Below are 27,662 nucleotides of genomic sequence, written 5' to 3' on the forward strand. Positions count from 1 at the left end.
TAGCACTGTACTTTAAAGCAGGTTTTTTTTGTTGTTTTTTTTTTTTAATGTTTGGGAAAAAGGGGTTGCTGGAGACTGCATCCACTTGCGATTAGAAATCCTGTGATTAAAATACACCACATGCTTGAAAGCTGTTTTGCCTCTCTGTTAACGTAAAAAAAGAGTCTTTACACTAAAACCGAAAGATTTAGAGAACTGTGTTTTGTATTGCTGCATGAGAAGTGCTTTATCTGCAGCCAACTTTTTACGTCATTCGTGTTGCTGCTTGTTGTGGGCTGTTCTGTAGAGCATCCCCAGCACACCTGCTAATCTCTACAAAGTGAGACTGTATTTTAGCGATGGTTAGAGCTAACCTGAAAATGCAAGGGGGGCTGGCTGGGATTAGAGAGGAAAGGGTGACCTGGATGAAGGCACTTCAGCATAACCATCAAGCCTGAATGAACATCAGAAGAGCCTTCACCTGTAGTTACTGAAGGGAAAAAATGCAACTTGGAGTTGCTCTAATTGCTTCTTCAATTTAAAAGCAAGTTAGTGCTTTTGGGATCCAGAGTTTTGTGGTTTTTTTAATGAACTTCTGATCTCTTATTAGGCTACATGTGACATGTCCTGTTTATTCCAAAGAGGAGCAGAAGAAAGTTCTCTGCAAAAGTTGGGCTTTGTTTGCAGTAAAAGTCACCAAAATAACGACAACTGTTTTCATTACCTTTCCTTCATTTGATGTTTCTTCTTTCTAGGTTCCTTTTTGAGAACAGGCCTCTCTCCCCCAGCAAGAAAAATTCCCCTGAAGTTGGGTCAGTCAGTGCAATTGTGGGGGTTTTTCTTGTTTGTTTTGTTTGTGTTACGTAGGGGAAGTAGGTACCCACAAAGATTTGCTAAAGACCTAATGCAGAAACATATGCAGTGGCATTTATTGGCAAGAATGCATATTTTGGAATCATGTTAAAATCATGAAAATCCACTGTGAATGTAAAAGTCTGGACTAGGAGATCTCAGAATAAATTATTTTTATTGCTGTGAGGTTCTGTGGACTTCCTCCCTGGGGCAGAAAATCAGGAAGCGTCTGTCTGGAATTTATTGGGATACCTGAGATTGTTGTGGGCTTTTATTTATTTATTTTTATTTTTAAAATGCACACAGTTTTCAGAGAGCTGCGTGGCTCGCTTGTGGAGGAGTGTTTCCAAAGGCTGCCTGTCTACAGTCGAGTATTATTTTTATCTGTGTGGCTTTTCTGTAGGTACATACAGGCAGGCAACAACGTGTAAGAGGTTGCTGTAGCTGGCTTGTGGGGTGTCATGACTGGTGGTGACCTGAACTCTTGACTGGTGTGATGGCAGGTGTCTGAGCCCAGGGTGGTAACGTCTAGATTTGTCAGACCTGATGGTGGGAAGCTAAGGTAAACCCTGTGCGCTGCAGTGAGTTTGAGTTTGAAATCAGTAACCCTACTGTGTTCCTTGTGGTCTATTTTGGTAGCTTATTTCAGTCTTTGAAATTAATTTCTGACCATCATGCCCCAGAGGGTAAGGAGCACAGCGTGGTGTCTGTGCTTTTTTGGTTAGCTTAGAGAGACCTGGGATGTGTCTAGAGTAATGAATGTGTACCCATTTTTATTGTGCTTCTTTAATCATCCATAGTGAAAATCTTACGTAAGCCTCTGTTTCTGTGGTGTGTCTTTCTCCTTGAGTTCCTCGAAGTCTCATCTTTTAAAAGAAGTTGGTATGTGCTACTGGGGGCTCTTGCCTGAGCAGATTTGATAGTGTAGCATTATGCCCACTCTTCAGAAAATGCAGGGCAATTTAATAACAAATAATGTTGCATTCAACAGAAATTTAAAAGTTAATGTATCTTTAAGCGTGTGTATCATTCTCTCCATGTGTTTTATAACAAAAAAGAAATTTGCCATTTTGCCTAGGTCAGTGGTGATGGTGGTTTTTGGTTCACCACTTCTTGCATTATAAACAGAAATGGACTTGCCCAAAACTTGCTGTCAGATTGTGCCAATTTAATCTCTCCCCACTCCTGCAGTTTTTGCAACAGCTACAGCTAAGGGGAGTTGGGGCTTTCAGATTTCTGAAGAGGGGAACCCTTCCTCTGAAATCGTTTGGCATTTCTCTTTCTTGAAGATCTGAAGTGTTTGTAACACTTGAGGCTTCATGTAATTGGAGACTTAAATGCAATTTTGACATACTTTACTTAAAATGGAAACTAACAAGTTAATAATAGCTCTTATCGGGGATATTTATGTAATGGAAGCCAACAGATGCTATTTGCATCTCGAAGAGCTGATGTATAAAATGTTATGTCAGGGCCCTGGCAGGTTTTGTGCTGGCGGAGGCTGGATCAGGTGGGAGTGGGAGATGCCTGAGATCTGTACGTCTTGATTACACTTATGAAAAGTGAGATAACTATGAAATTTTGCATTTTTAGCACTCAGCTGATTTTATCTTAATGCTGTTATTTAAAAGAAAAAGAATTGGGGAGGCGATTTCTTTTATATTTATCCATGTTAAATGATCATTTACACTGTCACTTGAAAATTACTTTTCTTTATACTATCTTTTAGCTATAACTGCACACCTGATGTTCAGAAGCCCTACAAAGTATGTTTATCAATAGTATTTTTATAGATGCATCAACTTTTTTCAGCTATAAGGTGGTATCTGGGAAAGAAGTTTTGGAAATACAATGTGACATCCTGGGTGTTGACTTCTGTGGAGAATTATCAGACCCACGTGCTGCTGGCTCTGTCTTTCCACTTCTGTGTAATTACTAACCACCTCCCAGTTTCCCTGGCCTGTTTGCTCTTTCACACTTACTTACTTCCAAGTCGCCCTTCTATAGATGGCATCTGAACTTTTCCAGCATTTGAGATCTGATTTCAGCATGTAGGAGTTGAAGAATGTGGGGATTAGAGCAGTCTGAGAAGTGTGATCTTGGACCTAACGAAAGCTCCTGCGTTCACAGAGCTGTAATAAAAGCTTTACTTGGATTTAAAGAAGTGGAGGAGACCCTGAGGTGTGAGCACGACTCTGGTGGCTGTTGTTAAGCCACCCTGTTCAGGACAACGGGAGAAGGTGGGAGGATAAGCTCGTGACTGCTGATGCTATTTGTTAAAACAACTTTCTCCTGGATTAAATACTGGGATGCTTGCCGAAGCTTGTTAAACTTTGTTTGAAAACTTTGGAGAGCTTTCCTTCTTTAAAGTACACCTGTTACAGGATTGGATTACAGAACTGTGTTCCTTGCTTATTGAATTGAATGCTGAACATAACATATCGTGTTGTTGATGCCTCCTTGTGTTTTAATTAGAGCTGTAGGGATGTCTTAAAAAACAGGTTTATACACATGCCTGACTGGTTGTTAGAATGAATATGCTTGTCACATGGTCCTGAGGGAATTGGGTTTTACTTTGCTGATCTACAGTCCAGGGCTTCCCCCCCTTCACTGTAAAAAAATTATTGCTTGAGTGTTTTCTGCGCATCTGTCATGTCTGCTAAAAGCTCTTGACTGCGTGGTGGCCTTTGCTGGCGGCGGGCTCAGGGTCTCATTCGTGTGCCAGGGAGCAGTTCTGTGCCTGGTCAAGTGGTTTTGGTGCTCAGCAAGTCCAGCAGCTTCCAGAGGCCCTGTGTGGTGGGACAGGAGAGGTGGGGATGCTTGGGATTCTCCAGCGGGAGGAGCGCCTGGCAGGCTGGGCAAAAGCAAAACAACTGATCAGGAGCCTGTGTTGCAAATAGGTAATTTTGTGGGGCTGTGTTAAGAACTGTTTTCCAAGCTTTGTTTTAGATTTATGGGTAGGTTTTGTTTCAGAATGCCATCTTGGGTAGGTGGTCAAGTAGTGGGAGGAAAACTCTTCTGCATAGGACACGCCTGTGTGTGCTAAATAGTTCATCGTGTAATTCTGGATGCCTGAAAATTTTAAATATGCAAATAAATGGCCTATCTGCTACAAACGTTAGGCAGAAGTTTCCTCTGGAAGATATCTTGGTTGTTAGGTTGTATCAGCCTAGCAGCTGTCAGTAATGTGTGTTCAAGAGCCCTTGAAAATCTTAACTAAACTCTGAGCTTTCATTCATACTACTTTAAAAATGTGAGTATTGGTTTAACAGACCAGTTTAAAAATAGTGCGTGCTTTAAAGAGCATGAAGAGAAAATTGTTATTTTAATGCACAAATATTTAAATTGTCCCAATGTAACAAGTAAAGCAGAATAAAATGACAGTATTTTCTTTCTGCTGCAGCGTAGAAAATCTTCTATCTTGAACCATTTGATACAAAAATAGATAGGAGAAGTGTCTATCCTGACAAGATAGGAAGAAAATGTCCCTATTGGGATTACTTGTGGTTTCTAATTCTCTTTATTGTTCTGCTTCTAACTACTTGTATTTTTTTAATACTCTTCCAATGTTAATTTGAAGGCTTTTATATCTAAGTGGCTGTAGAGGAGTCACAATTTGAAATATTGCCATGTCCCACCCAGGTTTTGGCCTTAATGAGAAAAAACCCAGAGGAAAAAAACCCAAAAACACAAACAAAAAGCCAAACCCAAACCAAAAACCTCATGGAGCTAAAATATGCAGTAAGCGAACGAGTTGTGGAGACAAGAAAATGGTAGGTTCAGCAATTATCTGGTGAGGAGGAGCCTCAGCAGGAGAGGTAAGAGTAATACAGCTTCTACTTTTGTAAGTGCTTGCAAGGGAAGAGGAGCAATAAAGTCATACTGCTCTTCTTCCTTTGATGCAAACAGACTCTTTTTCTAGAAAGTATTTGGCTGAAATACTGGTAACGGGTGGTTATGGTGCAGTGTAAGCCTTGTTAAATGTTCTTTGATAGGAAGAAGTGCTCATTTCCAGCACAGAACTTAGTTTTCTGTTGTTTTTTTCAAGTGTGCAGACCACTGACTGATGGTCTGACAAGGGAAGGGGAAAGGTTACTTGGTCCTCATGTTGCGAGGCTTTGATAGTGTTGACCTTGTTTGGGGGGAGTTGTAGCAACTCTTCAACTTCAGCCGAATTAGAGAGCAGTTGTGTTCCTTTACAAAAATCAAGCTGACTGCCATTTAAGAAACAGAAAGGCAGATACTTAAACGTGATAATGAAGTGGCATTTTTCCTTATGTCAACATAATAATTTCCAGCATAGCGTGAAACAAGCGATCTTAAGAAGTGAAGCATTTTGTCTGACAAATTTGAACTTGCAGCTCTGCAACAGTATGTGCTAAAGGTAAAGGAGGAACTATAAAGTTGATCTTAAACAAGCACCTGGTATTAAGAACAGCAATATTGTAACAGTGGTTTGCATACATAGGAAGTAAAGTTTGCTCCTGCTAAATGGTATTAATTCTTCTATGGATATGATTTTTGCAAGAGACTTCCCGTTACAGAAATTAATTTTCTGTGCTTTTTTTGCTTAGTGCTTCTTCACTTTCTTGGACTAAAGAAAAAACCAAAAGATGAAAAAAAAGTGTGATGAAATAATTCCCAATATTTTATATAAATAAAAATAATGCAAAATGATTGGATGTGCTCTTTGCAACTGTCCATCAAGTTTTGTTTTTTGTTGGTTGTCCAGTGACAGTTTGTGAAACTTCTAAAAGTTTTTCTTTATTCAGGTGCTTTTCAGATATTTAAGTATGTTCAAGTTGGGAACTAATGTATTTTTTATCAAAATACATTTTTATTCAGCTAGTGTACAGGGTGTACTTACCATATCAATTGAATGGGGTTTTGCCAGTGGCTAGCAGGCTACATCCATGTCTGCTTCTGCAATTTTGAGGTAGATTTGACTTGCTACAACTGGATCCATATGTATATACAGAGGTGAAATAGCTGTGGTATAACTGTTGCCAAATATGAAGACTCTGACCTAAGCTAAGTGAAGGATGAGGTTAAAAATTTCTTAATATATCAGTATTTAGTGTCCTCTTTCTTTCCTTTATTGCTTAAAGCTGAATATATATGGTTCTTTGCTAGATTTGACGTGATGTTTTATTGTTTTTCGTCCTTTATAAATGCCATAAAACTTCTGAAGGTGAGACATAAGTTATTAGAAAGCTTGCACTCGTGATAATCAGCTCATTATCAGTCAGAACCCGTGACTCCAATTACGTGGGTTAATCTGGCTTAAGTGTTGTCTAAGATCCTTTGTTTCGTGTCTTCTGTGTACTTGCTCTAGGTATTTGGAAGCTTCTGTATGTAACAGCAAAAGGCAGGGTTATGCATGGATTTAGGTTGCTGAATGCTTAGTAGCTTTTGCAGGTGCCATTTCATTATCTCCATAAGATTATTGAAATAAATTTGTTTTCTGCATGCTTGACTTCTGTATTTCAAACACTCCACTTTTGAGGTGTGAATGGGTTAAGAGTTGGGGAAAAAAAACATCTAAAGTAAATTAAAAAGGAAAAAAAAAATGCCTCAAGTGCACATGATAACTTGATGTGATTTATAGTCCTGACTTATCTCTCCCAGCCATGTCTTTGATGCCTTTGTAGTCTCCTGTTGGCTGCCCTCTCTTCTCTGCCTTGACTTCCCAACTTTTTCCTTGTTATTGGAGAAAACAGAATTTCTAGTGAGTGTCTGCAGCCTTCTGGGGCTTGACCCTATAAAGCAGCTTGGTCAAATTAAATTTGTCTCCTCTCCCAGATTCCAGACAGTATGGACTTTCAGATTATTTGCAGTCAGCCTGAAAATATTTTGGCAGACCTTCTGGGATTTTTTTGAGTAGGATTTATGTAGGTTTGCTAGGTCTGATAAAGAGGTGTTTTTGTGTGAGGTGGGATTTTTTGTTGATTTTTTTTCTGGCTAGTACATTTGTGTAGGTTTACATACCTGTTTATGTAATGGTTTAGGCCCAGCCAACAGCAAAGAACCACATGGCCTTGTAGGCAGCGTCTGCTGAAAAATCAAACTATATTTTTTAATATTCCCAGAAAATTACACAATCATGATACAACTTTTTTTTTTTTTCCTTCTTAAATGAATGCTTGTATTGATGTGATGAGTATTTTGTGTATGTGTACGTTGTGCTTGGTTAAGCAAGTTGAATCTGTCTTTGACTTAAAGTAAATAAAGTTGCTGATGTGTGATTTGTACTGATAGTATGTTACAAAAGCAGACTCTACTTTTATGTGCCACCTCTGGAAAACAAAGACAGTGGCAAAGCATTGGTTTAGTGGAGTAACAATTAAAACATGCAAAGTAACCCAGATGCACTTGTTCGCAAATCTTTTTCTGACCATTTTCTACCCTATAATTTTTTTTTTAACTTTGTTTTCTTTCCTCCTTGAAATCTCTTTGGGGAATCTGTATGAAGCTCATTCTGTCAAAAAAACCATTGATTTCTAACAATTTTATGGTGATGCACTACTGTAACTACATTCTAGTGATCAGACTGGTTATTTGAGCCTGAAGAAATGGAATTGCTGTCAGCCCTTGCAGGAGGACTGTGGAATTTGAGCCTGCTTCATTCCCATACCGGACTGTCCATGCCAAAGCATCTTTAGGTCTGTGTTTTAATGTCACGTTATGGTACTCTGTAGCACCTCTGCCTCTTCACTATAGCTGTAGTCAGTCAGAATTGTGAGTAAATGCATGACGAAAATTCTCAAAGGAGGAAAAGTTCAGCTCCTTTGTTTACTTTTTCTGTTGAACAGTGCAGGACTGACAGGACTTTTTGTGCTTCAGGTAAGCAGAAGTGATGTAAAACTTGGGGAGGAGTGAGGCAAAAAGCTGTTGTTTTGTTTTGTTTTTTTTTCTTCTTCATCTTTGGGTCATGAACAGAGTTTGTCAAGTGAAGCACAAGGGACCTTTTATGGTCATTCCTGTATCTGAAGTGCAGAAATACCAGGATGTTTCTAGGGAGCAGGTCACCTCCTGAGAGTGGGTGAAAGCCTGTGCACACAGATGTGGCAGGCTCTGTACATCTAGTTTAACCCTTTGGTAAACAATGTCAAACACTTTGCCTCTGTAAAGATTACAGCTTTGTGTAGTGGAAATCTTAAACTACAAAAAATTATAAAGGCCAGTATATTTATAGACAATTTTATTAAAAGTCATGTTTTTTCCTTTTGATGGAAAGCTCTTCTTGAAGCAGATCCTTTAAAAGAATAGTTCACTTGCGTTACAAGTTGATCTTGCAACCCCTCTCTCATTTCCCAGCATACCAAAATCAGGAAATTTTGAGAAGAAAACCTCAGTTTTGTTGCTTAGGAGTTCTGCTAAGAATTTCATCAGATAAATGGCTTGCTAATTTCTGGCTTTGTTTTGGCACTGACTTAAAATCCCATTAACCAAGAGCAAATTTTCCTTGCTTGTTTCTCAGATCATGTCATGTGTTTGTCTGAGTGGGAATGGCTTTGGAGAAAAATTAGTCTGCTAACATAGGTTTCTCTTTCATAGTAGTAAAAACCAAAACAAACCTCCAACCTTTTCTGACCATTTAAGATCATCTTCAAGGAAGAATTCATTTTTGGTTGCTGCTATGTCGTTTCCAACCACAAAAGGTGAAGCTGGTGAAGTCTTGTTTACTATGATTTTGTGTCTGCTGCTTTGTTAACTGTAATTTGATTGTGCTCCAAGCCTTGTGTTTTGTGGTTGAAGTGCAAAGCTTGGGTGCTTTATTTATTTATGGAGTTTCTTTGCAGGGGGAGGTGACAGTTTGAGTGCTGGTGTGATGATCAGATGCCTGCCCAAGAAAGAACAGAGGGGCTTTCCTTATGAAATCTCACAAATGCCAGTGTCTTGAGTTCAATGAAGGATTTTGAAAGTACTTAAAATCCCTGTGATGAGCAAGTGAAATTAAAGCTCTGTTATTTATTCTCTTGCTCTTCTTTTTTTTCCTGGGAATTGACTCTCGTTTGGTTAAAAACTGAGTACACTTTTGATACGAGGTGAGCTGTTCATGATGGTGATCTTTGAGACCACCTTCAAGGTCAGGAATATTCAGGATGCCCATGCTGCTTTAAGTACTCAAATTCCTCATACCCAGAGCAGTCACAGAAACTTAAAAGCACATGTTCTGTAGCCTGTGCAAACAACCCCAGTGTTGTACACTGGCAAACTTAATGTGTCCAGGAAAGGAGACACAGTTTTTTTCAAGACTGATGTCATCCAGTTTTGAAAGAGCTTTCCTCCTGTAATCCAGACATAAGTATTCTTAATCTTTTCTTTAAGCTAACTGATGTCAATTAGTTGTAGGTTGTTTAGGTTGTTTTTTTCTCTATTTGCATTGACAATGGAGCAGAGGCTCATCAGGCTCATTGGTTTTGTGAAATCTGCTGGTGGTTTGAGGTGAAGCTCCTGCTACTACCCAGCAGTTGGTGGCCATTGTGTGATGAAGTGGTTGAACCTGATGGCTTGACATAGATAAGGAAAAGCTTGCTCGGACTGGTTTTCTGGCAGACCAGTGGTAATAGCCATGGGTGCTTCTGTGCTGCAGGCAGTGAGGGAAAGTGGTTGAAGGGCTTGGTCTTTGGTAGCTGGGTTTGGGAGGGAGAAGGCATTTGAGACTGAGTATTTGTAGACAGGTAGGAGGGCCTGGAAGGCCTTAAGGAATCCGATGCCTGAAGGGTGCATGTGAGGAGAGGACAAAGAAAGGTTGAAGTATGATCTGGTTCCTGGAGTTGCCTTTTTGAGAGCTGCAAAGCAGCAGGTGTATCTGTGAGAGAGGAGATTTCTGGCACTGTTCCCTCTTAGGTGTATGTCCTAAACACGCTTGGCACTTTGAGTCCCACTGTAAAGACCTTTCCATTTGCTGCATGCAGAGTTAGAGCCTTGTGAGGTTTATTTCTTTCTCTTATTCTGAAGCCAGAGATCTAACTTGAAGGCATGGAAGTACGCAGCTTGGTATTATTTCAGTCCAAAGTCTAAATCTGGCCCTTCATCTTTTATTTTGTCAGTGTGTGGAGGATTCAGCAAGAAGTAGAGCTTCTTTTAGCATTTGTGACTCTCTTGTGTGTTTGATGGGGTCATGGGACTTGATTCAGAGTGTATGAGAATGGTATGGCTGTGCCATCAGAAATAGTACATCTGTTACCATACTTTAAAAGTTCTCACACTTGGTGAATTGCTTTATTTTTTAAGATCTCCACTAAGGATATCCATAACCACATACAAATACAGTTTCATTAAATGATGAAAATTAGCTATGGGAAAAAATGCTTTTAGGTCATCTAGATTATTGGTTATGAAATGTTCACTTGACCCTCCCTTCAGAATATAACATGAAACAGCATTGCCATCACTTAGCTTTGGGAAATGCACACATGGCATCCTGTTTAGGACAGGATGTACAAGCTGAATAAGGCTGAGAGTTAAAATCTGACTGGCCAACATGTGGCTGTGGCTAATGGCAAGACACGTAGTGTTCCTTTTCTTCAAGAACTGGATTTATTTTTGGCTCCAGATCCTTACAAATAGCCTGGGTTTTCTGATCTGTGACTCAGTCCTATTCTCCAGTTTTCAGTAGTAGGTAGCACCAAATATATTTGTTACTTCTTCCTTTGCCCCATTCCAAGCTTTGTGGCTTCTGGAAGCATCTTGACAGTTCCCCATACTTTCATCCCAATTTAGTTACTGCAGGCTTCTGCCACATGCATTCGGGTCTCTTTCTGCTATACTCCAATGCATTGTAATGCAAGCTGCTGCAGGGAATATCCACTCTTCAGAGAGAGGAGCATTCTGAACCAGGTCTGAAGTAAGTACGTCTCCTCAACATTTCATCCTAAGAAAGCACATACCTGAGCTGGTGTGTGATAAAACTGTCCTCTCTCACAGCTCTATGCTGTAGCATTCCTCATTGCATCCCTCAGTCTCTGATGTTGGGAAGAAAGAGGTAAGGGTAGAGGAGCTACTCGGGCTTGCTTTGCTCTCACTAGCACCCAGCCATGCACACGTGTACGATGGAGTAGCTGTTGCACAGTATTTGCTACCCCACAGCAACTTGTCTGTGCACACAAGCCCAACAAACTGCTTTGTGCAGTCCATTATAGTCTGGTCCCATTTGTTGTTGCCTCACCCTGCGGCTGGTTTGAGGAACGCTGAGCCCAAACATGTTGTCTTGGCACTGCAGCTACCAGGACTCTTGTCCAATCTTTGTTTAAACGTCAAGAGCTGCAGCCACTGATCCTTCCCCTGGGGACACAGAGGAGCAGTTCTGACTGTCAGGATGCTTCCTTAATGCTAAGCCTAACCTTTTGTTTGTGTGTTTGGTTTTTTTTTCCTTCCTTGAATTTATTACATTATATCTGATTTTTTTACAGACTCATGCTGATATACAAAGAATATAAAAAACTTCATGTGCAACTTAGGTTGGGTGTTTAAGTGAAATCCCTCATGTAACTGTCTCTGTAGCTTTTCCCTACAGGGCAATTGTTTCAGCCCCTCCAGTTCGCTTTTTGCTTGTGTGTGTCAGTCAGATTCTGTAACAGGTAAGCTGCTGTGAGAAATTGTTTTCCCAGCAAATTTGAATTGGTTGCTGGGAATTACTAAGAATAATACTAATTACTTAGAATAATACTAATTATTAAGAATAGACTTATCTCTACATAAAGGTGTAATGAAATGTTTTTGTGGTGGTGGAAGGAAGTGAAGGTGCTAGATAGTTACAGGCTTTGCTAAATGCTTTGCACATCTTTGATCTACCTTAAGGTGGGAAGGACAATTGTTAGATTTTTACAAAGGGATCATGAATTCATTCTGAATTACTTTATTTTGGCTAGGCGAGTGTGAAAGAGAGGTAAAAATCAAGAAGCTGCTGAATACTCACTGTAGTTAGCACTGTTAGAAGCTTGTGAAGAAACATCATCAGATCACGGTTAATTACAAGCGAAGGTAGGAACTATGTTTGTTATGAATGCTTAGAAAGGATTTTAGAAGGCTTTTCATGAATCTTACTGACTTTTCTTCTAGTCCCTGTAGGTTAAGTTTTGCCTGGAAGCATCTCTTCAGTTAAACACAATAGATACTCGTTGGTATTTGGATCATAGAATCATAGAATTGTCTGGGTTGGAAGGGACCTCAGAGATGATCAAGTCCAACCCTTGATCCACTGCTGCAGTTACCAGCCCATGGCACTGAGTGCCACATCCAGTCTCTTTTTAAATATCTCCAGGGACGGAGAATCCACCACTTCCTGGGGCAGCCCATTCCAATATCTGATCACCCTCTCAGTAAAGAAATTATTTCTAATATCTAACCTAAACCTCCCCCGGCACAACTTGAGACCGTGCCCTCTTGTCTTGCTGAGAGTTGCCTGGGAAAAGAGACCAACCCCCACCTGGCTACCCTCTCCTTTCAGGGAGTTGTAGAGAGTGATGAGGTCTCCCCTGAGCCTCCTCTTCTCCAGGCTGAACAGCCCCAGCTCCCTCAGCCTCTCCTCATAGGATCTGTGCTCGAGTCCCTTCACCAGCCTAGTTGCCCTCCTTTGGACCTGGATACTTGTTCCTATTATGATTTTTCCAGAACTGTAAGGGGAAGTTTACCATTGCCTTCCTTCATCATACTGTAATTTATTTATAATCTCAAAAACTACTGGCTTTATTTCCTGTGCTGCCTTGGTAGTATTAAAATCTTGATCTGCGTTTTCTGAGAGATCTGTATTAATATTATTGGTAGTCCATGGGGGTATTGCCTACATGCATTAGATAACCTTAAATAGCCTGTAAAAAACTAGAAATAATAAAATTATTTTCCAATACTTTTCCCACTTAAACAGTTGCTTTGTCTGTGGGATTACTTATTGGAAGGAGGTGTAAAGTGTTACAAGACCAGCTTTCTAATTCTGTCGTGTGTGAGGTGGGAATTGCACAGTAGATGATGCAAGTTGTTAAACATGGCATGTTATCAGAAGCAGGCTAAGGAAATGAGGATTAGCTGAAACACTCGCAGGAATGTTTATAGCTGCACAGAAAACTGATAGGATAGTTACTAGTTAGTTTCAAACAAGTCAGGTCAATTTGGTGAGATTTAAATGGTCTTTCGTGTCTATTGTTATTTAATAATTGCCATTAATGATGTGAGTAAAGTAATGAAAACGCTGCTCCTTAGGTACCCAGGTTAAGCTAAGTGAAGCTGGGTGTCTGTTTGATGAACTTGTAGGTATTTCAGAGAGGTTGGAGAAGGAGCCTGTTGGATGGGGCTGAGCAGGGAGCTGAGGGGCAGCTCTGCAGCAGGAGGGGAGGGTTCAGCTGGGAGCCACGGACCCAGCAGCAATAACTGCTCACAGCCAGGACGTGAGGCAAGACTCCTGCTGTTGCAAAAGCAAGTGCTCTGGAATTTGTACATAAAATTATTGTGACTCACATGACAGTAAAGGATGTTTTTCTGTAATAAGAGTATTTGCACTGGAAGACTTTGCGCAGATTTGAGCATCCCAACCTCATGGTGGTTTTGTAAGGCAGCCCTAGAAAGGGTGGTGGAGAGCATCAACTGGAAGGATCAGAAATGTAGAAAATGTGGCCCGTAAGCAGAGAGTGCCAAAACTTTTTTTTTCAGTCTGGAGAAAAGACTAGGACATATGAACAAAAGCAAGTGTTAAGCATAGTCTTGAAACATGAAGTTAACTGTATGAAGAAGAAGGGGATGGTGTGGTGCAGAGGGACACCTGGGAAAGGGCTGGAGCTGCATCAAGGGAAATGGGTGCTTTCAAGTGTCCTTTTTTAGGACCCTTGCAGATCTTTTTTTTTTTTTAATTTACCACTTTTTTTTTTAATGGTAGTGCAGCATGTGGGATGGTTCAGGAGAGAAGCATGAAACTGTTTACAGGCAGCGCTATTCTTGTTTTGGAGGCTTGGCTGTTGGTACTAGGTAAATTACAGAGGGAATGATAGTATAGCAGAAGTGATAACTGCAAAAACAGGTCTCTGTTCCAAATAGCTTTCTGTTGTTAAATGTTGTATTTTAAGAAATAAATCTTACTGATGCTTTTTCCCCTGGTGACGCTTAGTTTCCAGGCAGTATTTATGAAAAGCTACTGTGCCTTTCGAAGTTCTGTTTTATGTATCTACATTTTCCTTTAGTTCCTATATCTTTATTTATTTATTTTGCTTTTTTTGTTTCTCTGGGACACAGTTTCTGTTGTTGCCTTGTTGCTTTTTCAAATCTACCCAGAGAGTAGAAATGCAGAGAGGAGGAGGGCTGGGATCTCCTGTGTGATTGGTACCCTGCTCCTGAACCTCGCTACTGATGGAGAGGTTGGGGGCTTGGTATCGCTACAGGCTGGGGAGTACTCTTCTATTGTGTGGTTTTTTTTAAACTAGTAAAGGGTCCCCTTCTCATTATTTTTTCTAAGTCAGTGTGTTAGGGTTGGTTTCCAAAAAAAAAAAAACCAAAACAAACCCAAACAAAACCAAAACCCAACAAATACAAACAAGAAGTCAATGGTTTAATGTTGTATCAGCTCTATCTTTCATGCTGTTTTGTGTATTTGTGTGTGTATATATATATATATATATTGTATATTTGTGAAAAAAGTGAGGTTGGAACTGAAGATCATTGCTGTGTGGTGGAAGGGCTAGAGGAAGGAAAGATTTTTAGTCAAACCTTTTGGTATTTCAGAATTCATCTTGGCATTTAACTGAGCAAACAAATGTGTTTTTAATGAAGAGTTCAAAAATATATTAGTTTTGTGGTTCAGCTAGGAGGCAAAAGCTGTGGTTTTGTTCACACTTAAAAGATGTAGGCTGTGTTGAATTTTAATGATGCCGTTTGAGCTGCTACGACCAGGGCTTTGCTTCTGTTTCTATGGAAAACTTGACATTAAGTGGGTTCAACCAGGACATTAAAGAATTACCCCATAATGAAACATCTCGTAAGAAAAACTTGTTTGAAGTCATGTTTGAAAAATCGATTCAGGCATTTATTTTATACTTAGGTTCTTCCCTTGCATTCCCTCCCCCAGTGCATTTTCTGGATGAGGCATTTCTTAGCCTGAAGGCAGAGGCTGCATTAGTACCTGGTTTTTGCAGCAGTGGTGGGCTTTTAACACGAGACCCCCTGGTCACCCCCCTCATTGCGTGTTGGCTCCAGGCACCGTGTTGCTGCTGCACATGAGCTGGGTCCCTCTGGATGGAGAGGATCCTATCCCATTGATGCTCGGGCCAAATGCACTTTGTCTTCTGCTCATGGGCCCTGTGGATTGCTTCAGGACATCTGTGTGCTGATAGCGGTGGAGGGTATCTGCTTATCTCAAGTTGAAAACCCGACCCACGTAGGGTGATTCATGTTTTGGCAATCTTGGCTCTGGTACTGCTTTGATCTACAGATCTTCTTGCATTGCTTAATGTGGGGTATAGGCAGAGGCTGTCAAGGAGATGGGAGGAGGAAACTAAGACAATTAAAACAAGAAAAATAAACACCATGAAAACGCAGAAACACAAAAAAAAGCCCAAGACAAAACCTCAAATCAAAGAAGATTAATGTAAGGTCAATGTACTTTGTATTGTGCTATATTGCTGTAATATATTGTGTGTTCCCCCCCACCCCTTTGTAAAGAAGCATTTTACTTTGATGCCACAGCTGAAGTTGAGCAACAATAGTTCTGAAGTAATAGGATCTGTGCCACTCCTCAGTGGATGGGTGGTGATGTCCTTTTCTTGTACTGCAGATGGGTGGAGAAGCAGAAAAGTTATGGCCTGGTGCTGACACTTTGGCCAGAAACTGCTTTATTTAATTTAGAAAGACATTGCCATCCTCCCTCCCCCTCTTTGATTCTTTTTCTTCTGGCAGAATATGCAGTTATCAGTTCCTTGGTTTATACTCGAGTTTCTGCTCTCTAATACTTTGTTCCCCAGCTTGTAGCAGCCCTGTTTTTGTTAGCTTTTTACTCTGAGGCATGTGGTGGACTGCATGCCAGGGCAGACCCTGGTCTGACTGCTGACATCTCTGAGGATTGCTGCAACTCATCTGTTGGGTGTGACAACTGCAGTGCTTTTGCCATGTCCATTACAATAGGACACAAAACATACATGTGCATGATGCTGCAGGAGGGAAATGTGGGCAGTTGGTGGAGGCAAAAATTCCTTCTGTTCCCATACTTAATATTGCTCAGGGTTAGATTTAAAAGGACAAGTTAGCAGAATCCCTGGCACAGAAGATCTGAGATCTCTGAGATATGAAGGAGTATCTTGAGGAATTAAGAGCCACACAACATTTCCTCTAAGCTCATTGTTTTTATTTGCCCTCCTATGAATTTATAAGCATGCTTCATTCACAGAAGACCCTCTACAAGGAAGAAAGCATCAGTGCACTTGGAGAAATCAGTCCCTTAAGTCAGCTGAATCAACATGCAGCTGCCTGAACTTTTTTTTTTTTAATCCCAAAACAGGATAGAGAATGTACTAATTAAAATTTTGTTGGTATTGGTAAAGTTGGTTCTCATTCATGTTAAAAGGGTGGCAAAGTCGACTTTGGGAGTATTCTTATGAATTTACTTTTAATTCTAGTTCTTTGTGTATTTGCACTGTAGTGTGTGTACAGCTGATGTGCTTAACTTTTCTGTGTTTTAAGTGAAAGTTGTGGAATATAAGGCTTTATATTGTGGATGTATTTTCTTGAGAAAATTGCAATAAAAATACGATACACCCTTCACTTACTTGCCAAAAATTAAATTGTAGCTCAAATGTGAAATGCCTGATGTCACTCCTAGCTAAATAGCACTCCTTTCATTTTTTTAGGAGCTTGTGATGTCATCAGCTGAAGCGAAAACATCTACCTCGTGACCTGGCATGTAAGTGAAGGAGGAACTGATATTTAATAAATAACTGTGTGTGTTGGTGTTTACTATGTGTAAATTGAACCTTCGGCATCCAGGTATCACCTTTTAGATGAAAGCTTTTAGGATTTTAAAGGAATATAAAGTCTCTTCAAGGAGAGGAAGTCATAAAAGAAGCTGTTAACAAAGATGTTCCAGCCTGCAGAACACCTTGTAATAACTTAGGTTAGAATCTATCTTGATGCATGCTGTAATGCTTGGAAGGCTGGTAGGATGGGATAATCTTACCACAATATTTACATGTGGTGCTTTCTAGTCCTTTTTATTCTGTGCTTCTTTTCTGCATAGACATGTTGATAGTAGTGACGAATACGTACTGAATGTGGTGATACCCTTCCTAAAATTAAAAACTCTGGTTGTGCACAAGTTTTAGATTCTTTTATGTACTCAGATGCTTCACAGTAAACTTCCTGCAGTTTTGTGACACTTCTATTTTTTTTCCCTTAAGTAAGCAAAAATATTTCAATACGCTGAAGAGGCGTTTTCTGATTTTTTTTTCTTTTTTTTTTCTGCCCACTCCCTGCTTTTCTTTTATGTGGCTTAAAGGATTAAAGCACAGTCATTGCTTTGAGGGGCTGATGTCAGCAGTGAGCTGGGTATTCCTAATTAGTGCCAACACCTGTACCTCATTATGAAGCTGCATTGAAGCTGTCCAGTGAACCGGTTAGCTGGTCTCCGTTGTGTATCTCTGATGTGATTATGAAGCCTCCTCCTGATGCAGGTTTTGTTACTTATTCAACTTCTGGACTGATGTGGAAAGTGAAGCTAAGCTGAGCCTTTTGGCCGGCTACCAAAGACCATAAGTAGTGGCAAAGGGAAGGGATGCAGTTATCTCAATTTCAAGACTTACAGTTCAAAGCTTGTTTTTGCATTGACTGTTTAAATAAAACTAAAAAAAACCAACCAACCACAAAAAAAAAAAAAAAAAAAAAAAAAAGAAAGGGAGTGTTTTTTCTAGTTTTCAGTGTCAGATAGCCTGAATTTAGAGAGCAAATCTACAGACTCCATCTGAGTGCAGTTGTCATTGTCCGTAACCCATTGATTTTCTGCAAACAAAGCTTTGGCCTTGAGTACTCCTGCACTATCACTTTGTCTTCAAGAGGTCAAGGCTTGGCAATTCTTTCATACACAAAACCAGCACTGGTCTCTCCTCCCACCTGATTCTGTACTGTTAGCAGAGCTACAGTACAATGTGCTTTGCTCTTGTGGCTGGAAGATACAACCTCAGACTGATTTTAACTAATAAAAACAGTGACTGGGATGAGATGGGGTCACTGTCATCTTTGGGCTTTACAAACAAAAGTTTAAGCACAGTTGCTTTTTTCTAAGCAGCTGAAGTAGGTTAAGAGTTTAGCTTACAGAATTCAAGCATGCAGTGACACAGTGCTGGCTGCAGGTTTTGAGTTATTTCCCTGTGAGTGAGAAGAGAGACTGCATAACTTCATATTTGTATTTTGGAAGGAGTTGTGATAATAAACCTGTCAGAATTCAGCATGCTAATTAGTCAGATTTGGAAGATTGGAAGTAAAAATGGAAGTGTAGTGAATTCTTAAACTTAAGGCATGGAATTGAAAGTGTAGTTATTAAAGGATTAAATCTCTGCAGAGTAGAAGCTTTGGAGGAGGAAAAGAAAAAAGGAATCATTAGATAGGCAAAAACTTGTGCATGTTTTTCTAGATTAAATATCTGTCATCTTACTAACATTTCACAGGAAAGCTAGAATTAATGTTACTCCTGCTCTGTAAAAATAATAACCATCAATTGATCATTCTGATTTTGGATATTTTAAATGGGTTTGGGTCTTGAGAAATTTTCACAGCTTGTTTCATTTTGTGGTGAGGTTTTGGTTCTTCTGGGTTTTATTTACTCATTTATGTTAATTTGCTTATCTTAAAGTTAATCTAGCCTTTTTTGTGTCTTTGCAGCACATTTCTCTTTAGTGTTTTTTCAGCTTTGTGCAAGCTTGACTACAATACCTAGAAATGGAGTAAAGTATTTGTTGCAACTGTGTATGTTCTTAGATAATCATGTCAGATTTAGGCATGACTTAAAGGACTAGGATTAGATATAAGTAGGTGGCAGATACTAAAGATGACAAGAAAAGAAATGAAGAAACAGGTTTCAAAGCAGTTTTTTTTGTAAAACAATTCCTTGATAACTGTATGAAACTCGAGATTTCACCAGTGAATTTAACAGTTCTTAATGATGGTTTTAAGACTAAAATGTTTTGTTATAGGAGGCATATCTGTGCCTCCAGAGGCTGTAAGGCAGACACTGTTCTTTCCTGTGTACACATTTGCAAGGTGCAGCAGTGGCTTCTCTGTATGTGCACATGTTTGCATAAGTTTCATGCTGCTCCAAAATGCTTTTTGTTTCTCTTCTCATACTTTGGGTTTCCCAAAAGAAAATCCTGAATGGATATGCATGCATGTCATATTTGCACAGCATGTTTTGTTAATTTTATTTTTTGAATAAAAACTAACAAGTCTAACACACTGGGAATGATCAAATCTTTTTTTTTTTTCTGGCCTAAACAGCTCTCTGTAGTGACCAGTGATTAACAAAATCTTCAGGGCAACAGTGTGTGAACTGACAGAATCCCTGGTGGTTGTGCTCATTGTAATTGGAATCTTGTCTGATGAACATACTGACTTCAGTATTTACCATGGCTCAACAGACCCCCTATCAGATCAGTAGTCCACAGACATCAGGTTGGGAACAGATATGTTAGGAAGATAAAATCCATTGCACAGAGGTGAATTGCTATGAGTAATTCTGGTTTCAGGTGAGCTCTCCTTCTGAATTAGGTCAGTCACTGTCATATAATGGTCAGCAGTGGACTCTTAGGAAAAGAAGTAATTTCAAGGGGCATATGGACTCTGTTTCTTGTAAAATTTGTATTTCTGGCAGATTGATATGATGTGTTGTATTTAATAGCCTTTGTCCTCCTATTCTAACTCTTCAATCTGCATACTTTTCAACCCCTGCATACTTTTCAACCCCTGCAACATCCCATAGCGTTGACTTTGTCAAAGTAATTATGTATAAACCTATCTTTTTTATTATTTTTTTTACTTTTTTTTTACTTCAAGCTTGTTCTATAATTTTGTGTTTCTTATCTTCTGTGCTGTGAATAGCAGAGAATACTCTCTTCATCCCGTTCACTTCTTTTTACCACCTGTAGCAGATTTCTTCTATTTTGCATCCTCCTTTCTCAGCTGGGCAGTCTCAGTCTGTGTAATCTCTTGTCTTAAAGCTGTGGCATGCTCCCCTTTCAGCTGTAGTTTAAGGTTCATGTTCTGCAAACACTTTTTCTCCAGGATGCCAGAGGGAGGGAGAAGATACTCCCCTTGCTTTTAGCCCAGATGAGCCATTTTGGCCACCTCCATCCACTGTTTGCTGCAGCTTCTGTTATGACAGAAAAAAATAGTAATTTTTCTTTTTATCTTTGTACATAGAAATGGAGAAACATCAGTTGATGACACTATCTCTTTCATGATAACTTCTCACACCTGCCTCTAGGGGTTTTAAGATGCTTGGAGTGCTATTCATGTTTTTATAAACCTATTTTAAATCTGGTTTACTAAAAGACCTCTGAAGGTCTTTGGTATGTTGTATATTACATGTTGAAGTACGTAACATTGATTGGCGGCCATTAAGTTTAATTTAAATGCATTAGTTAACAGATTGGTTTTTTTTTAAGTTTCTTTTGAGTTAAAAAGAAGTGCTTTAATAAATCTAGTAAATTTTTGCTCATGTTTTGAGATGGAGAATTAAAGTAACAGTACAAATGCATGTAAGTGTGTCATGTGAAATGTTAAAAACCATAGTAGGATGTGAGTATTCAACCAGTTATTTAGAATATTTCAATTAATACTTGGAATAATTCTGGAGTGCTGGCTGTGATGGCACATTCCCTTTAACTGCTCTGATCTATTGATCAGGAAAACTTAAGCAGTAGAAGCATTGTTTATTTTTTACTTGTAAATGAAAAACATTTCTTGCCAGGTGACGGAAAACATTATCCATGTAATGTGTTCTAATAGGAACAAATCTTTGCGTTGCTGTCTCTTGTCCTTTAAGTAGAACATAAAGATGCAAATCGATATTTTCTGCCTTTCACAATCTGTAAGGTTTTGCTAGTGATGCAAAACTTTACAGTAAAGTGGTTAGCTTCTTCAGAGCAATGTAAGTGAGAAGTAAATGAGTCAAAACAGATACTTAATATTAACAAATACTTAATGCCAGCTGCTCTTGTTGATTCTTCTATTATTTGAGATTCAGAAAAAAACCAAAACCTGCTTTGTTTTATTAGCAAGTATCTAACAATTATTTTACATGAGTATCTTGCAGGATAGGAGAACTGTTGCCTATGCTATTAATAGAAAAGTTGTTTGTCTTAATCCCAAATAGTACCTATGTTTCTAGGTCCTTCCTTCTTTTGAGAATATTTCCTGGCTGGATTCCTACCTGTGACACTGGTTGGTTACTTGTGTATTGTTACGAAAGTTCGCATTAGTACAGCTGGAGAGCAGAGAACCAGGTGCAACTGGGCATCTGCTAGCAGCATCGTGCAGTTGGGGCAAACTGGCAGCTTCATTTGAACCAGTCTAATACTGGTTATTGCTGATTTTCAATTTAGTGACACTTCTGTGCTTACAATTGTTGTTTCTCCCCCTTGCTGTGGCGCAATTTCATTGCTGTACAGCAGCACAACAGTACCTGGTGACTTAGGGCATCGCAGGGGTTTTTCTCCTGCTTGACTCTGCGTGTTCATCAGCAGGAAGGGTGGCGAGTGGCCAAGCTGCAGGGTACGTGCTTGGGAGACCTGGATGCTGCTGCCTGCTCTGCCGGAGGCTCCCCGCGTGATGATGTACGGCTGCTCTGCACCGCAGCTCTGAAACATCAGTGCTCGCTTCACCTCAGCTTATCGCGTGGATAGATACAGTAAAGGCTGCAAAATATTTAGAGCCAAAGTAACGTGAATCATACCAGTTCCTAAAATAGCCCAGATAAATGCTCTCGGAATTTTGGGTTTGTTTGGTTTTTGCTTTTTTTTTTAGTCCTTTTGCTCAGTCATATTGGTGAAGCTGTGCGTGCTGCTCCTGTTTCTCGCCGGCGCTTGGCACGCCTGTGACTGCAGTCTCCTTGCAGATGCAGTGCATGTGGCCATCTTTGGGTGTTGAACCCCCGAGGGGAGCTCCTGGGCAGCCATCTGCTTGTTTACCCACCTCAGCACCAGCACCCGAGTGCCATGACCCGGTCGGTAGCGGTCCATTTTTAGTAGCACTACATCCACATTAATCTTTCATCAAAGTGGATGTTATCCTTAGCTTCAGCTTTGTCGAATAAGTACACATAGGCTTGCGGGGTTTTATTTTTTCTTGGTTATCAGATGCCTTGGTGGCAATGTCAGGTACAAGTTTCCTGCTGAGGGAGGCCTGTAGGGCAGCACGCAGTCACCACCTCTCTCGGGGAGGACCAATTCCCGAGCCTATGTAGCTGAGGTAGCTGCTTTTCCCTAACGATTGGTGGATGTGTGTTTCCTTCAGGGATCAATTAGCAGCCGTGGAGTTTCTGACAGCCTGACAAGAGGTTGTTTGTTAGAGCCATGCTGGCCTGAGGAAGCAAGAGCTGCGGTGGTTTCCCTCCGGCAACATGGCGCTCCTCCCTCCCCTGTGGACCTGCCTGCCCGCCTTGGCCTCTGACATCAGCCTGCAGCGTGGTGGCAGAGGTGGTATCCATGTGTTTAATGCCAGTGTGATTTCCCTGCTGGGAATTTGCTCCTTGTTTCATTGCACTGGGGACTTTGTCTTTCCCCACGGGAGGGCTCCTCCCCCTCCCCCCTCTCCCCAGCCATGAGGTAGGCCCAGCTGGGGTGGGCAGGGAGAGAGAGATGGCCCACAACTCTACACAGGCAGCAATGCCCAGCATGGTACCCTCTCCTGAGCGCAGCATTTTCCTCTCCTGAGGGTGTGCCCTCATTTTAGCATTTCCCTTGGCCAGAAGCCACACTGGGAGGTGGGTAAGGAGTGTTCGAAGGGCCACAGCTGGGCAGAGGCACCTCAGGTAGTGTGAGTGTGGGCAAGGGCAGGCAGCACCGGCCTGTTTGCTGTTTCAGGGGAGGAAGTTGTTTTTTGTTTTGTTTTATTTTATTTTAAAAGCAGGCTTTTACTGAAACTCTGGTATTTTGAAGGAAATAATTTTTTCTTGTGTATCCAAATTTCTACAGCTGTTTTATGAAAACAGTAGTTCTGTTAATAAACAGGTGGTGTATAAGCAGCGTTATGTTGAGGAGCAGAGAATAATTAAAGACCTGAAATAGAGAGGAGCAGGACTACATATGCATTGGTGTATTTGTTTGAATTAATAACAGTCTGATGTTGTTGGTTTTGGCTTTTTTATTGATTCTGCCTAGATCAGTATCATCTTCAGGATGCCACTGCTAAAGCTGCAGTGTTTAATGGGCAGAAATATTGCCCTGTCAGCCTGGCCCTCCTGGCTGCTCTATGTACAGGCCAACACAGGCAGCTTGCTTTAAAGATGAAAATAAGGTTGCTGGGTCCCTGCTGGGTGTCAAAGAAGTAGAGGGAAGAGAGAGCATGATTCAGTTTCTTTCTAGCCCCTTGGACAGTTTCTGTTGAGGTAATGGTGGTGCTGCTTGTGCTGCTGGTGACTTGCTCTTCTGAGAAGGATTTCTGAGATTTAACAAGCTGTTTGTAATGAGGCTCTTCAGCTGAAGGCATCTGGTGGAAATCTGTCTGCCCTGTCCTTGTGGTGGGTCAACACACAGGCGTGGCAGTGGAAATTAAAAGCTGCGCTTCTGTTTTCAAGGTAGAAAGGCAGTTGTACTTGAGATATGCTGTATTTTACTGCATTGTCAAAGCATGTTATAAATGTGAAGTAGCATCACTTACCCTCTTTTTGTATTCACAAAGCAAAGTGATGGGCATTAAGTGCTGTGTACTAGACTGAATGATGAATCATCATCGTAGAAGGGCACACACGTATGTCAGGGCTCCCTTTTGGCCAATAATCCAGAAATGAATGCAGAGGGGGATTATATGTGGGGTTTCTTCATCCTAGTTTTATAATCTATCAGATGACTTCAGTCCAGAATTTAACTATGTCAGGGGGTGAGTCATGCTTGAAAATTATTATTTTGTCCTTCTTTTTCCTCGTTTTTGAAGCCACGGTGTCCTTGTGGCAGCTGCCAAATTGCTGTACATAAAAAGGTGATGTGTAAGGAAAACAGAGCTTGAGACTGTCAATTTGCTATCGTATTTCATACAGACCCATGTTATTAGCCAGTTTTCTCTAATATGCAGTTCCTTGCCTACTAAAATTATTTATTTACCTAATTAAAAAGGAATCAGCTGTCACTGGTAGTTCTGCTTCTGAAAACTGATACATTCCTTCTTTGTTGAATTACAGTTCATTATGTTAACTGAGATCTAGCACAGAGTAGCAGCAAGAAAAGTTTCTTTTTGTAATAGGTCCTATGCAGACTTCAGAGAATAAGTGAAGATTTTATTTTAGGGGTTTGGGGAGGGTATAATAGATCTGGTGAGGTTCTTGTGTAGCCCTAGCTGTCTAATTCTGATTAGAGTGAAATAAGAAAATGTTACCTTTTCTTGCTGAACTTCGTTTTCCATGGCTTGTTTAACCTTTCAGACCTTTTCAGTGCAACAAATATTTCTTGCCTAAGTTCTGAGTGTTTTGGGTTTTTTTCCAGGGTCTATAGGCTTTTTGTGAGATTGGATAGGATATTAGAAAATAATAATAAAAAACCAAACATGAGTGATCTCTCTTCCTCTAGTTATTTGAAAGGTTGTATTAACCCTACTCGTATTTCGTCATTTCCTTGGCAGTTGACTATGAAATTTGACCTATTTAAATGGTTTTACTGTACTACATTTCCTGGAGACCTTTCAAGATAATTTGCTTCCTAATCTAAATTTAACAGTTACATAAACCACATTTTTGAGGCTGGGAAATTTCTACCTACCTGCGCCTCCTTTTTTTTTTCTTTTTAGAAATGTAAATACAGAATTTTAATCTGAGATTTCCATGTAGTTTGTCATTTGGTTTTCATACGTGAATGCCATTTTTCTTTTTAATAAGATAAAGAAAGTAGGTTATTTTTTTATCCCACTTGAAAGTTTCCCTAGTGCTGTGGCCAATTCCATTTTTGTCAATCTGTTTTAAGATGCTAAGGAATTAAATCTTACAGGTCAAGGAAATATTTGTGTTACAGTTTGCTTTTGGGTTTTTTTTCCTTTTTCTTCTCTGTAGGTCTTAACAGGTACTGAGTAGCATATGGGTATATTTAACGTTTCTCTACAACAAGCTGAGGCTGGGAAAGAAGGTCTGCTACTCTTTGGAGATACTGTTCTGTTCTGAAATCTTGGCTGGGTTTAAGGATTCATTTTGCACAGTTGTCACTGATGTCTTGCCTAATAAGCTGTGCAGATTCAGACTCTGAGATACTTCATCCTTCTTTCTGCCAGCTCCTGTTACTGATGAACTATGCTGAGGAATGTGTCAGAACAAACTTTATGGTTTATTTGGTAAATTTAGTTGTTTACTCTGATGAAAACTGAAAATGGGAGAGTGTTGGTGTTGTTTCTGCAGGTATTTGAAATGTGTTTTTGCTTTGACCAATCTCTCTTAGATTTTTTTGAAATACCAGTGCTGTCCTTTTAGTTACATACTTGCATGTGCTGGACGATACATTGATTATTCTTAGCTTGGGGTGTGTATCTAATTTCAGCCAGGTGACTGTGTGGGGTAGATTTTTCCTGGCTTTCCTTGAAAGTGCAGTGATGGGCTGAATCCAGCATCAGTTTTGGCTCCAAGGCAAAATTCTCACTGTGGGCAGCATCCTTCTGGAATCCAGGGAAATGCTGGCAGGGTGAGGTTATTGCCTGTGTTATGAGGAGAGTGTGTTTCCTAGCATCACTTTTGTTTGAACACCGGAAGGGTTCAGGCCATCTTGACCTGTGTTCAGGTGGCAGCAAGGATAGAAGCTGATTTCTCTTTTTTAAGTTGGGGATCTTGTCTTAAGCTGCTGTGAGTAGATCAGAGAGATGCGTGCAGCCATGGCTTGACAAGTCAAACGTGATAGATGCAAATATGGTTCAAGTTTAGGAACTGCTCTGTTAATTGATGCTAAAAATGGTGCCACACAATGTTCCGTTGCAGTAATTGCCTGGAGATTTTAGTATCGTTTTGCTTGTGACATGATGATTTCTTAATGTCACTTCTGCATTTTAATTTTAGTTTAAAAGATTCCTCAAGGTAAGAACCTTTGGAACTTGTATATGTTGTCATACAAGTGATTGATCAGCTCTTGGTTCTTCTGTGAATTAAAAGAAAAAAAAAGTCTCAGATCAAGACATGTTCTTGTTTTTAATTATTAGTTTTAGGGTAATTTGTGCTTGATTCTAAGTCTTGAGCACATTTTGAGTCTGCAGCCAAATCACCCTTACTTACCTTTTAGAGTAGTGGGAATCATTACTACTCAGTGACTGGGATTAAAGTTTCTTGGGGCTTTTGGGGTGAAGGGTGCAGCCACTTACCTTTTTCACTATGCAACAACATTTCAGCAGTGAGTTGCTTTACACTTCTTGGTTTCTTTATAGCTTGTACTTTGGAACTGCTAAAAAGTTTAAATGCTAAAGCTAGGTTCTCAAAATTCAAATGAAGTTCAACACGTGTGTTCGCAAAACACCTGGATCAAGATAATGGAAATGGAAGGAAGATTATAATTTTAGCTGCTCACTGACCAGTGTTTTCATCATGCTCCTAATTATGGTTTATCTTTTCTTATTTCTTCTTTCCTTTATAAGTAGCATCTATTTAAGTCTGGTTTCTAAATTTCTTTTTTAACTATTCCATGGAAAAAACTATCTGTTATAAAAGTTTACTAAATGTTTTGTGTGTAAAAATAATACTGTTTACTTGATTCTCTTTCAGTGTTGACACAGTCTGAGGGTAGGAAAAGGGCACTGGCAATCTCATTGATGTATTTCTCACTTTTTCATTTAAGTCTTAATGCACATGTTGAAAAAAATATTTCTACTCCTTTATTTTCAGCTTTATTGTCACCATAGTTTTCAGGGCTGAAGTTAGGTTTGAGAAGGGGCAAAGCTAGGATATATGAGATTGTACCTGTTTCTGTAGGATTTTAATTCTCTTTGTTTGGTTTGTGTATTTGGTATGCGTGGCTTGCCTTTGCTTTCTACTTTTAGCCCTTTTAGGGATATGTGTATGTTTTGTTCTTCTTGGCTTTTTTTTGTTTTTTTGGTTTTTTTTGTTTGTTTGTTTGTTTTTTTGTATTTTTTTTTTTTAACTTCTTCACAGTGCTTTGCAAGTGGTAACACGTGAATGTGATGGAAGAAGCAAGAATTGAGGCACAGAGTTTCTTGCAGCCTTGCTCTGGACTGTATCACCAAGCTAGTAGTACCATTGTCTGAAGCTGAGGGACAAAGTGGAGGATGCCGGACTCTTCTGGGGAGAACTGGACTGAAGCTGGGAAAGGTTGACGTTGGTTTCCATGTTGTGGGGTCTGGCTTTGCATCTCCTGTCTTTCTGAACTGACAGACTCCCAGTTCTTCCACATTTATCAGATGAGATGAAGATCGAATGAGATAGGAGCTTTACCACAAGATGAGTGTTACTTGAGGTGATGTCCTGAGAGTGGAAACATTGTTAGTGAGCCTTCCTGATAAGCCCTTCATGCTTTGGGGTTGGAAGCGAGCTAGAAGTTGTGTGGCAGGCCCAGTGTACGCAAGGGTACAGTGAAGGAGCCTCCTGTTTAAAACAAAAGGGAAACTTCCTGCAGTAGTGATCCTGTTGAATGATGCTGAGGCTGTTACTTCTGCATCATGTGTTTGTCACT

General features: G+C 40.0%; 1 protein-coding gene across 7 annotated transcripts in view; it reads left to right on the forward strand.

The window, feature by feature from the left end:
- JADE3 (jade family PHD finger 3) overlaps window positions 1-27,662 on the forward strand; it is a 69,024-nt gene that overhangs the window by 1,582 nt on the left and 39,780 nt on the right. For 3 of the 7 annotated variants that reach the window (XM_071746826.1, XM_071746837.1, XM_071746857.1), the window contains exon 2: window positions 16,662-16,714. The exons of 2 other annotated variants lie outside the window; for them this stretch is intronic. The gene's annotated coding sequence lies outside the window, so the exon portion shown is untranslated. Of the gene's footprint in view, window positions 1-11,249; window positions 11,325-11,745; window positions 11,821-16,661; window positions 16,715-27,662 lie in introns of those variants that run through there. 2 more of the 7 variants (XM_071746848.1, XM_071746868.1) reach the window with 2 other exon arrangements.

The sequence above is a fragment of the Heliangelus exortis genome, chromosome 1, assembly GCF_036169615.1.
Source record: "Heliangelus exortis chromosome 1, bHelExo1.hap1, whole genome shotgun sequence".
Lineage (NCBI taxonomy): Eukaryota > Metazoa > Chordata > Aves > Apodiformes > Trochilidae > Heliangelus > Heliangelus exortis.